This window comes from Marmota flaviventris, chromosome 2, assembly GCF_047511675.1.
Source record: "Marmota flaviventris isolate mMarFla1 chromosome 2, mMarFla1.hap1, whole genome shotgun sequence".
Classification (NCBI taxonomy): domain Eukaryota; kingdom Metazoa; phylum Chordata; class Mammalia; order Rodentia; family Sciuridae; genus Marmota; species Marmota flaviventris.
The window spans coordinates 105,543,672-105,557,620 of NC_092499.1; the positions used below are offsets into that span (position 1 = coordinate 105,543,672).

General features: G+C 35.1%; 1 protein-coding gene across 1 annotated transcript in view; it reads right to left on the reverse strand.

The window, feature by feature from the left end:
* Adam10 (ADAM metallopeptidase domain 10) overlaps positions 1 to 13,949 on the reverse strand; it is a 156,152-nt gene that overhangs the window by 116,006 nt on the left and 26,197 nt on the right. The window lies entirely within an intron of this gene.

The following is a 13,949-nucleotide window of genomic DNA, read 5'->3' on the forward strand; positions in this document are numbered from 1 at the left end:
CACTTAAAAATAAATAAGTGAAATAAAGATATTGTGTCTGACTACAACTAAAAAATAAAAAATTTTTTTTAAAAAACTGTAAGATGCTGGTTTGTCACCTCTCTTTCTGCATCTATTTAGGATAATCTTACAGTTTCTTTCTTTTTAATTTGCTAATGTGGTGAATTAACTGATTTTTTAAATGTTAAACCAACCTTGCATTCCTGAGATAAACCACACTTAGTCATATTTTTTTTATTCAATTTGCTATAATTTTGTTTAGAAATTTTATTTTCCATGTTCACGAGAGATAATAATTTTTAGTTTTCTTTCAACTAAGATTTAAAAAAAAAACAAAACCAAAAAGAGTTGCAAAGTATTCCTTCTTCTTCAATTTTCGGAACAAATTTATGCAAAATTTGTAATGTGTCTTCCTTGAATATTTCTTAAAATTAACAAATGAAGCCATCCTGGCCTGGAGTTTTCTACATGGAAATATTTTTAACTATAATTTCAATTTCATAAGTAGAAAAAAAAGCTACTCAGGCTTCCCATTTCTTTGAGTGGACTCTGGTAAGAATTTCTCCATTTTATCCACACTGTTGAATTTATGGAAATAAAGTTATTCATAATATTTTTTTATATCTTTTGAATCTATAGCAATGTTACCTCTCTCATTCCTGATATAAACTATTTCTATCTTTTGTTTCTGGATCAGAATAGCTAGAAACTTGTCAATTATAATGATCTTCTCAAAGAATGCCTTTAATTCCATCGATTTTTGTTATTTTTGTTTGTATTTTGTTTTCACTTCAATCTTTGTTAATCCTTCTGCTTACAGTGAATTTAATTTGCCCTTCTTTTTTTTCTTTCATAAGATAAGTCAGCCAATTTAAGACTTTTTTCCTAACATAGGTGTTTAGTGCTATAAACATGTGTTTATATACTGCTTTAGGAGCAACTCAAGAATTCTATTATGTTGTGTTTTCATTTTCACTCTGTCCAGCATATTTTCTAATTTCCCTTTTTTTGAGGGGGAAAGGGTACCATTGATTAAACCCAGGGGCACTCTGTTACTGAGCCACAACCCCAGCCTTTTTTGTGTTTTATTTAGAGACAGGGTTTTACTGAGTTGTTTAGCACCTCACTATTACTGAGGCTGGCTTTGAACTCTCAATCCTCCTGCCTCAGCCTCCTAAACTGCTGGGATTACAGGCATGCACCACCGTACCCAGCTTTACCCTTTTACTTTCAATTTATCTTTTCTTTATATTTAAAATGAGTTCCTGTAGGCAGCATATAGTTGGGTCTTGCTTCTTACTAAATCTGGCGTGTTTAGATGATTTATGTTTAAAGTGGTTCTGGCTGGGAGTGTTTTTCAGTAGTAGAGCACCTGCCTAGCAATTGTGAGGATTCCCAGAACCACCAAAACTAAAATGAAATGAAAAATAAAGTAGTTACCATATGATATAGGTTTAAGTCTATCATTCTTGCTATTTATTTTGTGTCATCTGTTCTTTGTTCCCTTTTGTGCTTTTTTACCTTTTTTAGACTAATTATTGTTTTATTCCATTTTATCTTTCGTCAGCTTATTAACCACAAATCTTTGGCAATTTTAGCAGTTCTTTTAGAGTTCACAGTACAGATCTTTAACTTATCCTAAGTTCAATTCAGTTATAATACATGTTGAGCATCCCTAATCCAACAATCAAAAACTTTGGAAGACATTAGGATAATATATTAAATCTGTTTCACAATTTTTGTACCTCAAACTTTGAGGGGGTGCTGGAAACTGAACCGGGGCTTTGCACATAAACTCTAAAACTTTCTGAACTCCAATGTAACAAGTGAAAAATTCCACATCTGACCTCACATGATGGGATCACACTTAAAACATGAGAGCACTAAAAATACAGAATAAAATTACCAAGTTTTTTTGGTTTTTTGTTTGTCCTTTGGGTTTTGTTTGTTTGTTTTCTGATGTTGAAAACTGAACCCAGGACCACAGGCATGCTAGGAAAATGCTCTACCAGTAAGCACCCAGCCAAAAAAGTTTCAATGTACAATTCAGATAAAATATTTTGCCACTTCTGATAACTTAAAACAATAACTGTTTCTGTTCTAATGAAAGACTTGTGATACAAGCTCAACTATTTACATGGATAGAACATTGCTAGAAAAGTTATTCAAGTCATCTTTGTCCCACAGAAAAGAATTTTATAAAGTACATAATGTTCACTTTCACTGGCAAAGGTAAAAATGACAGTGCAATTCTATGTAAGTCAAAGATTTTTTTCTCAATCTTTACAATTGAGATAGGATATGATTAATGAAATTTAATTGAGAAAGTTAAAAATGCTATGCAAGAACACATGGCTATGAAGGACAGACACATCATTATCATCTTCTATAAGACTAATGAAAGTTTCTGTTAATTATATCTCAATATCAGTATTTAGATGATCTCAATAATGTGAAGAAAATGATGTTAAGATAACATGTGACAACTGTTATTTTTAAAATTTCTCCATCTCAATATTAATGACATGAAGAAGAGAAGGAGAAAATTATATAAAAAGCATTTCCCCTCCCCTCATACACACACCAAAAACAATCTTGAAGAAATGAAATCAAAGAAAATAACTAGTGTATGCTTGAGCTGGGTGACACAGGTAGGTCATAAGTACCAATTCCCTTTCCAATTCCATGCTTGATATGTTGATAACTTAAAATCAGCTACCAATCAGAAGAAGCATTTATAATACTAAAATTAGGAAAGGCTATATATAAATCAGAGAAATTTTCTTCTTTTTTCCAAAAGAGCCAATATACTACTAATACAACACTGGACATAACCTAATGATATAATCTTTCAAACAAGGAGCCAAATATACAGAACATTATAATGAAAATCTGAGAAAGCATAGCACACTGGACTTCTGACAATGCCCCTAACCTTCAGAAGCCATGCAATTCACATTTTTAAATATCTCAAAAAAGAACAGAACACTGGAATTCTCAAAAAGATTGTATATGATCATGATAAGTGCTGTGATGCATACCTGTAATTCTGGATACTGGGGAGACTAAGGCAAAAGGGTTGCAAGTTCAAGGCTAACATCAGCAACTTAGTGAGGCCCTAAGCAATTTAGCAAGACTCTGCCTCAAACTTTAAAATTTTTTTAAAGGGCTGGGGATATAAGCTCAGTGGCAGAGTGCTTATCTAGCATGGACCTGGGTTTAATACCCAGAACCACAATTCATTCATTCATTCATTCATTCATTTAAATAAATATGTTTCACAGGCTAAGGAGCATACTGGAAAATAAACATGATGAGGGAAGTGAAAAATATAACTAAACTTAAGCTAGTCAACACAATCCAATAAGAATATAAAATCACACAAAAGTAAACCAAAGGGGGCTGTGATTATGGCTCAATGGTAGAGCATTTGCCTAGCATGTGTCAAGCACTGGGTTTGAGCCTCAGAACCACATAAAAATAAAGGTATTGTGTTCATCTACAACTAAAAAATTGTTTTAAAAAAGTAAATCACAGGCTAATGGCTGAAACCAGAAGACAAAAACATGTATATTAATAAAATAATAATAAATTTAAATACATACATTAAAATGAACTATGGGTGGGAAATACAAAGGAAGCCAGAGAAAAAGATGTATAACATACAGAAAAAGAAGGGTAAAAATGACAGTGCAGCTCTATGTAAGTCAAAAGATGTTAAAGTGCTACAAAACTTTCTCAGCCAAAGAGTCTATAACCAGTGAAATTATCTTTCACAAATGAAGGATGGAGGAGGATGAAATGAAGCCTTTTTTGGACTTTAAATTAATTAATACTTAATCATTACTAGAAATGTTAAAGGAAATTCTCCAGTCAGAAAACACACTACACGGAAATCTGTACTGGCACAAAGAATAATGATAGAAATGATGTATGTATGAGAAAATAAAAAAAGATTTTTTCTTTTTTAATCTATTTAAAAGTGACCACATTTTTTTTAAAATGATGTACTGTGGCATTTATGACATATAGCATAAAATATATAACACAAAACAATGGAGAAGAGAAATTAAACTGTACTTATATTGTATACAAAGTAGAATAATACTAAAGGGGCCAGGTGCGGTGGCGCACACCTGTAATCCCAGCAATATAGGAGAATGGTAAATTCAAAGCCAGCCTCAGCAACTTAGCAAGGTCCTAAGTAACTTAGTGAGACCCTATCTTAAAATACAATGAAGTTTTGCCACAACTTGAGCTTCAAGGAATGGAGCTTGCTGTCTATGGACTGAGACATCTGAAACCATGAGCCACCAAATAAACTTTCTCCTCTAAAATTGTCCTTGTCAGGTCTTTTAGTCATTGCAGCAAAAAAGCTAACTAAAACACTTGTCTCAAAATAAAATCAAAGGGTTGGGGATGTGGCTCAGTGGTAGAGTGCCTCAGAATTCAATTCCCAGTCTCATCAAAAAAAAGAACTGAAAGAAATAAACAAATTTTTTTAGAGTTAGCCATTGTAACAATCTTTTCTGAACAACAACAATGAAAAAAGCTAAAAATCAGTAAGGATACACAAAATTTGAATACTATCGGCATCAATATAAATAAACTGACCTGACCAATAATTTACAGATCCAACAAAAGAATACATATTTTTCTCAAGGTGACACAGACACTCACCAAGACAGATCTTAATTCTAGGCTATAACACGTTTCCATAAATTTTAAAAGAAATCTTTGTCTCTGACTATAGTAGAATTAAACCAATTTAACAGATTTCCAGAAAAATTCCCCAATATTAGGAACTTAACACTTTCTAAATATCCCATTGGTCAAAGAATAAATCAAAGAAACCAGAAAGTATTTTCATTGACTGTAAAGAGCACAGGGAACATTTTGGATATAGAAATGTTCTGTCATGATTATATAGTAGTTATGACTATATACAGTTCTCAAAATTCACAGATTTGTACACCTAAAACTATTTTTGAGCCAGGTGTAGTGGCACACTCCTGTAATCCCAGAGGCTCAGGAGGCCGAGGAGGATCACCATTTCAAAGCCAGCCTCAGCAATGGTGAAGCGCTAAGTAACTCAGTGAGACACCGTCTCTAAATTAAAAAAAACAAAAAACCACTAATTTTGAATTTTGTCATATGTAAATTATACCTCAATAAAGCTGAATAACTTTTTAAATATTGAAATAAGGTAATAGGTATATGGGTTGGCCTTTCTTTCTACTTTTCCCTAATTGATAAAATCTTTTGTAATAAAAAAAAAAAAATTCCAGAAGCCAGGCATTGGTGATGCACAACACATATAATCCCAGAGACTTAGGAGACTGAGGCAGGAGGATCACAAGTTCAAAACCAGCCTCAGTAACTTAATGAGATCCTATCTCAAAATAAAATTTTTTTAAAAAGCCTTGGGATATAGGTCAGTGGTACAGTGCTTCTGGGTTCAATCACCAGAATGAATGAATGAATGAGTAAATAAATAAATAAATAAATATCTTGCATGAATAAGGGCCTGGGTTCCATCCCCAGCATCATAACAAAGAAAACAAAGACAATTCAAAATATTCCCACTTGTTCACTCCATAAAATAAATGAAATCAACATCCCATTCACCTCCAATAAACTACCAGCCATCCTTTAATGACTCATTATTTCTAAATACTATATTGTGCTAATAGGATACAAGGAACAAAAGACAGGAAATAAAGGAATAAATGCTAACTAGAGATTGCAGGTACCAAAAGAATAGCAAAGGAAACAAACATCAAGGGGGGGGGAGGGTGGCGAGGGGATCAGTTGGGAAAGTAGCAACTATTCCATTTTCAAGAAGTTCTTAGAAGATTGGAAGGTCCAACTCAACATTTAGGCTAAAAAACTAAAACAAATCTGGAAACCTACTATTCACCATGTGTTCAAATAACAAGACATTCATTAAATATTACCACAGAGACTGGAAATTTGGATTTCTGGATGTTTCAGTCCTCACCCAATTAAATCTTTTAACATGTATACCATTTTCCATTTTCCTAACACAGAGACATTGCTGTTCAAACTGTTTCAGAGCCTAGCAGCATGAGTACCTCTGGGAAAATTCTTCACATAACAATCTTGGGCTCCTACCCCATAAATCTGTTGATCCTCCAAGTGACCCAGGCTCTACCCCCAGACTACCTACGAGGAATATGGATGCATATTAAAGTTTGAAAAGCACTGCAACTTTTCTTCATACAGAAATTCCCTTACTCTACCAGCAGTTGTATTTTTTTTTCTACATCATGTTCAGCATTTAACAGTACATTACTAGGGCTAGGTACCACACCACAGGTGCTACCATTTAACAGCAATTAAAGTAGGGCAGTGACACACTGAGCCAGCAGCTCAGGAAGTTGATGCAGGAGGATTCCAAGTTCAAAGCCAGCCTCAGCAATTTAGAAAGGTCTGAAGCAACTAAGTGAGACCCTGTCTCAAAAAATTTTAAAAAAGGATGGGGATGTGCCTCAGTGGTTAGGCAACCCAGAGTTCAACCCCAGTACAAAAAAAAAATGCCTCAACTGATGTCTCAGGTAATGTACTTATTAGAGAAAGTATCCTATAATATAAGAGCACCAGTCTCCAAACTATAACCCAAAGGATAGTTGTCAATCACCTGTTTTTACCACACAGCAAAGCTCATTCATTTACACATTTTTCTATCATTGCTTTCACATACAGCAGAGTTGAATAAACATTTGATATCTCTTATCTAACTTTACAAAATATTAAATAACAGGTATCAAATCTTTGGGAAGTCACTTAACATTTGGTTTCATTAGTACTGACTGTTTATTATAACCCACCCTTTTATTTTCCTCTGTAATAGGAGTATTAACCCAAAATCAATAGACCTTTGTGATGGTTAATTTTAGGTGTCAACTTGACTGTATTAATGAATATCTAGAGAACTGGTAAAACATTGTTTCTAGGTGTGTCTGTAAGGGTACTTCCAAGAAAACTGCCATGTTAAGTCAGTGGACTGAGTGGGGAAGATGTGCACACTGATCTGATCAGTGCAGGCAAGCACCATCCAATCATACAAAAATATACAGAACAAAAAGGCAGAGGAAAAGCAAATCAATTCTCATTCTTTCATTCATTCATTCATTCTTTCTCTCCCTACTAAAACTAGGACACTTCTTCTCCAGCCTCTGGACATGAGAACACCAGGTTTTCCAGCCTTTGGACTCCAGGACACACACCAATACTGTTCCCATCTCTGAATTCTCCGGCCTTTGGCTTCAGACTTCACCAGATCTGAGACTTTGACTTGGACAGAGGCACACTACCAGCATCCCAGGGCCAAACAAATAGATCCTTGAATAAATATCCTCTATTGGTTCTGTCCCTCTGAAAAACCATAATACAACCTCTAAAGGGAGATCACGAACCTCTTTATTTTTATATTCAGAATTCTAAAAATATTCCTTATTTTGCTTCTAGACATTTTGTTTTTTCTTCTTCTATTTAAATATTTTACTTATTTATTTATAATTTTACCTCTCCATGCTAGGGTTCAAACCCAGGGCCTCTGCACATACTAGGCAAGCATCTATCACTGAACTACATACACCCCTAGCGCTCTTTTCTTAACTTACTACACAACTAGGAGTACCCCAAATCATGCTGAATAACAGTAAATGAAGGCATTTTTAGTTTGCTCTCAACTTTAATAAGAATACCTTTAGTTTTTCATTGTTGTATTTCATATATTTATAAAATCATGCTAAGTCCAATTTTCCCATTTCTATTTTAAAAATCTAGTATTCAAAAATTCAAATGAAAATTTGGCTAAAAGACACTAAAAAACATTTTCTAAAACAGTTTCATATTTCACATCTCCAAAGAGAAAAATTAAAATTCCAAACTGTCTTTTATTTGTAAAATTATTCTATTTTTTTAAAATGTACACTAATAGTTTACTATCTACAGAAAATACTATAATTGGATAAACATCTTATTTGTTTAATTAAATAATGCTTATTAATTAGATATAATAACTAAAATTTATCAACCACCTGCTAACTCCCAAACTTTGTACTGCTTATATTTTTTTCACTTTATCTACTCAATAAACCTATAGTAAGAACTATTAGCCAATTTTAAAGAAAATCAAGGCTGCCAAGCAAATAGGAGACAGTGCCAAGGAGATAATCTTGGTTACAGGGATTTCAAGACAGCTGGGCATGGTGGTGCACACCTAAAATACCAGCTACTTGGGAAGCAGAGGCAGAAGGATCACAAGTTCAAGGTCAGCCTTGCCCAATTTAATAAGATCCCATCTCAAAAAACACTCTAGAGAGGATAGGCACCAAGATGCACACCTGTAATCCTGGTGACTCAGGAGGCGAAGGCAGTAGGATTACAAATTTGAGGCCAGCCTGGGCAATTTAGTGAGGGCCCTGTCTCAGAATAAAAAAGGTGGGATGGGGAAGGGCAGATACTGCTAAATTATAAAGAATCCCTGGGTTTAATCCCCAGTACTGAAGGAGGTTGGGAGGGGGAGGAAATGAAAGAAAGAGAAATAGCTGGGAGTAGCTCAATGGTACAGCACCTGTGGGTTCAATCGCCAATACAGGGGGAAAAAATATTTCAAGATAAACTAAAGCAATTCTATTATCTTCATCATAAATAAAGTCAGGGGGACTGGGGATGTAGCTTAGTTGATTAAGTGCTTGCCGAATGCACAAGGCCCTGGGTTCAATCCTGGCATACATAGATAGATAGATAGACAGACAGACAGACAGACAGATGATAGATAGATAAAGGTCAGGGGCTGGGATTGTAATTCAGTGGAAGAGCACTTGCCTAGCATGTGTGAGGCACTGGGTTTGATTCTCAGCACCACATACAAATAAATAAAAATAAAGGTCCACTGACAACTAAAAACGATTCAGTAAATAAATAAATAAAGTCACCATTCATGTTTCTGAAGTAACTACAAAAAACTAAAAAGAAAAAAACATCAAAATACTGCACATGGCACAGACCTTTCAAAAACTAAACTGACATCTACGTTTAAGATGTAGAAAAACATGATGATATACTAAAGAAGAATATACTTTTTATAAACCAAAAAATATATATGTATACCCTTGATTTCCACAGCTAGTAATTGAAATTGGCATGGTTCACTCCACAGGAGTCTGGGCCAATCCCCAACTCTTGTACTATTTACCTCAGTCAGACACCACAAAATTGCCTGTTCCCACATGCAGAGTCTGGACCTACTCAACTGAGGTCTATTCCTACATTTTAGCTACCAGTCAAGAGCTCAAAAGTACAGACGGAACACAGTTCTGTCATCAAATTTCACTGAGAAATGTTACAAATTCACCCATCTCTATCTAAACAGGGCTTAGCCTCTGCTCCACTCATTTTGGGATAAGATCTCTACTTATTACAGATCTTCCTGATTTCCCAACTGTCAAGTTGCTTAATTGTCTACTCCATTTCCTTATCATCTACTCTAGTCCAATCCTGGTTATATGATAGATTTCTCTCTCAGTTCAGGTTCTATCAATTTATAAATATACATGCTCTGGTACTTACATTATCACTGCTTATATAATATCAAGCAAATCAAGAGAAATCACAAATCTGAGGTGGGCATAGTGAAGCACACCTACAGTTTCAGCTATGCAAGAGGTAGAGAAAGGAGGATCACTTAAGCCCACCAGTTGGAGTTCAGCCTGATCTTAATTGATTCCTACATCTCTCATGCAATATTCTCTTCCTTGAAGTAACTGCTGACTGCTATTCCAATTCATTATTTATTTGAATACTGGAACCCTCCCCACTTGTATGTTCCTTATATCATAATTCTCCTTTAAAATATGAAAAAATATTAACACTATTCAGAGCCACTTTTATACCAGAAACTCAACCTAAAAATATTTGGGGGGATGGGGGAAGTGTCATAAATGCCTAAAGGATGCATACTACTGCCAAAATTTCAGCAAGCAAACATGTCTGTTCACTTCAGAATCCATACCTCCAGAGCTGATTCTGATCAGAAGTCCCCAGATCAAAAAAATAGGTTACATGCTTGTTTCTTAGTTGCAAATAGAAGTCTTAAGAATTGAATTAGGTTGATGAAACTTGTAAGGCTGAAAATGTGCCAATCACAGCAATGTTCCAAAGTATCTAGACAGTCAAAGACCATAATAAATGACTAGTCTCCTTTTAGCTTCCATTCCTGCCTCCTGATGGCTGTTCAAGAAAAGACATATCACTCTTCTGTTCAAAACATTCCAAAGGCTTCCTAACTATGGCTTAAAGCTTAACATGCTCCTTTTAAGGGTCTGCATTCTCCCACCTTCCATACCTCTCTTATACCACTTTTCCCTTACTGTGTTATAGCCACATTAGTCTCCTTTTTTCCTCTTTATCTGGAATATCTTCCCACAAAGCAGAATTATTGACTGCTTCACTTCATTCAGTTATCTACTCAATTTCTCCTCCAAAAGTTTCCTCTGATCATCCTATCTAAATGAGCATATCCCTGTCATCCTCATCCTAATATGCTGCTTTATTTTTTCTTCATATCAACCCTAATTAACATATACTCCCAATACCATCACTAGAACATAAACTGAAAATGAAGACTTTATTTTGTTCACTAATATGCACTCTCAGCACCTACACCAGTTAGGATGCAAAATAGATGCTCAAAAATATTAATATAATTAATGAATTCTCTCAACATTCTATGGAACGTTTCCATTTTCATTTATACAGAAAGCAGCCTACACCTTGTTGATGGAGAGTCCTAACCCAATCATTAGAAAACGTGGTACTATGATTACTCAGCCAAGAATTATAATTTCAAAGAGACCTAACATTTACAATATGCAATTGCACATGGCACATGTCTGTAATCCCAAAGACTCAAGAGGCTGAGGTGGGAGGATGACAAATTCATCTCCAGCCTCAACAAATAAGCAAGGACCTAGGCAACTTAGTGAAATCCTGGCTCAAAGTAAAAAAATCAAAAGGTCTGGGGATGTACCTCAGTGGTAAAGTACCCCTGGGTTCAATCCTCAATACACCCCCCAAAAAATTACAGATCTATTCACCACATAAGGAAAATTAAATATTCTTTTACTGATGAAATAAATGCAGTTGGACATTTGTCTCTGCAATTATCCATACAGTTTTCAACATTAGCATTTTTTGGACAGACTTGCTACCTACTCCTCTGTGCCTGTTTTCCCATCTATAAAAATAGGTGAAAGTAGTACTTTGTGCCTAAGAGTGTTGTTATATGGATGGTTTATACATAAAATGCTTACAAGAGCGTATAACACATACTATGAAAGAATGCAATAAATTATGGCTAAATTAACTAATGAATGCATTATCTAATTAAACTTTAAAAACAACCAGGTAAGAAAAGATAAATCTTAAGATGAGGTACAGAGGGTTTGTGGATATAACTCAGCGGTAAAAACACTTGCCTAGCATGAGGAAGGCCCTAGGTTCAATTCCGGGGGGAAGGGGGGAGGGGGGGATGAGGCACAGAGAAGTTAGTAGCCTACCAAAGACTAGATCTAATTAAACAAAAATTGGGGGGTGGCTTTTAAAATTTGAATAATAATAACAGCAAAATTTGCAAGTTTCATGGGGTATAATCACATAATCATGGAGATACTCTGTATACTCATCCTTTATTTCCCTTTTCAGGCTAATTACTGCAGTGAATGACAATTTTTTTTCTTGTAGTTGTGTATGGACAGAATGCCTTTATTTTATTTATTTATTTGTACGTGGTACTAAAGATCCAACCCAGCGCTAGGCAAGGGCTCTGCCACTGAGCTACAGCCTCTGCCCACAACCAATATTTTCTAAATAACATTTAAAAAAAAAAAAAAAAAAACAGGAACACAGGATTGAGATTGTGGCTCAATTGTAGAGAGCTTGCTAGCATGTGTGAGGCACGGGGTTCAATTCTTAGCACCACATGTAAATAAATAAAGTAAAGGCCCATTAACATTTAAAAGAAAAAAAAATTTTAAATAAATAAATTCAGCAAACTAGTTGGATGTAAAATCAACACCCATAAATCAAAGGCATTTCTGTACATCAGTGACAAATCCACTGAAAGTGAAACTAGGAAAACCACACCATTTACAATAGCCTAAAAATAAATAAATAAATAAAATACTTGGAAATAAACTTAATAAAAAAGGTGAAAGACCTATACAATGAAAACTAAACACACTAAAGAAAAAAATTCAAGAAGAACTTAGAAGACGGAAAGATCTACCTTGTTCTCGGATAGCCAGAATTAATATTGTCAAAATGACCATACTACCAAAATCACTGTACAGATTCTATGCAGTCCCAATCAACATACGAATGACATTATTCATAGAAATAGGAAAAGCAAATTTAAAATTCATCTGGAAAAAAATAAGAGAACCAGAATAGCCAAAGCAATCCTTAGCAAGACTGAAGCTGGTGGCATTACTATTCCTGACCTAAAACTATACTACAGAGTAACAGTAACTAAAACAGCATGGTATTGGCACCAAAATAGAACAGTAGACCAATGATACAGAATAGAGGACTCAGAGTCTAACCCACATAACTTAACTTATATTAGACAAAGGCAACAAAAACATACATTGGAGAAAAGATAGTCTCGTCAACAAATGGTGCTGGGAAAACTGGAAATCCACAAGTAACATAATGAAATTAAACCTCTCTCTCACCATCCACAAAACTCAACTCAAAGTGGATCAAGGACACAGGAATTAAACCAGAGACCTTGCACATAATGGAAGAAAAAGTAGGCCCAAATCTCCTTTGTGTCAGTATAGGCCTCAACTTTCTTAATAAAACTCCTGTAGTGAAAGAATTAAAACCAAGAATCAATAAATGAGATGGATTCAAACTGAAAAGCTTCTTCTCAGCAAAAGAAACAATCAGTGAGGTGAATAGAGAGCCTACAGAATGGGAGCAAACCTTTACCACAAGCACATCAGATAGAGCACTAATCTCTAGGATATATAAAGCGCTCAAAAACCTTAACACAAAAACAAAAACAAAAAAACCCAATCAATAAATGGGCCAAGGAACTGAACAGACACTTCTCAAAAGAGGATATACAATCAATCAACAAACATATGAAAAGAAGTTCAACATCTTCTAGCAATTAGAGAAATGCAAATCAAAACTACTCTAAAATTTCATCTCACTCCAGTCAGAATGGCAGCTATTATGAAGACAAACAACAATAAGTGTTGGCGAGGATGTGGGGGGAAATGCACACTTATACACTGCTGGTGGGACTGCAAATTAGTGCGGCCAATCTGGTAAGCAGTATGGAGATTCCTTGAAAAACTGGGAATGGAACCACCATTTGACCCAGCTATCCCACTCCCCAGTTTATACCCAAAGGACTTAATAAGAGCATACTACAGGGACACAGCCACTTCAACGTTTATAGCAGCACAATTTGCAATAGGTAAATTGTGGAACCAACCCAGATGCCCTTAAGTAGATGAATGGATAGGGAAACTTTGGTATATATACACAATGGAACATTATTCAGCATTAAAAGAGAATAAAACCATGGCATTTTTAGGTAAATGGATGGAGGTGGAGGATATAATGCTAAGTGAAGTAAGCCAATCCCAAAAACCAAAGGCCAAATGTTTTCTGTGATATGAGGATACTGACTCATAATGGCGATGGATGGGGAGCATGGGAGGAATGGAGGAACTTTAGACAGGGCAAAGAGGAGGGAGGGGAAGGGACAGAGCAAGGGGTAGGAATGACCATGGAATGAGTTAGACATCATTATTCTAAGTACATGTATGAAGACACGAGTGGTGTGAAAATACGTTGTGTACAACCAGTGACTTGAAAAATTGTGGTCTATATCTGTATTATGA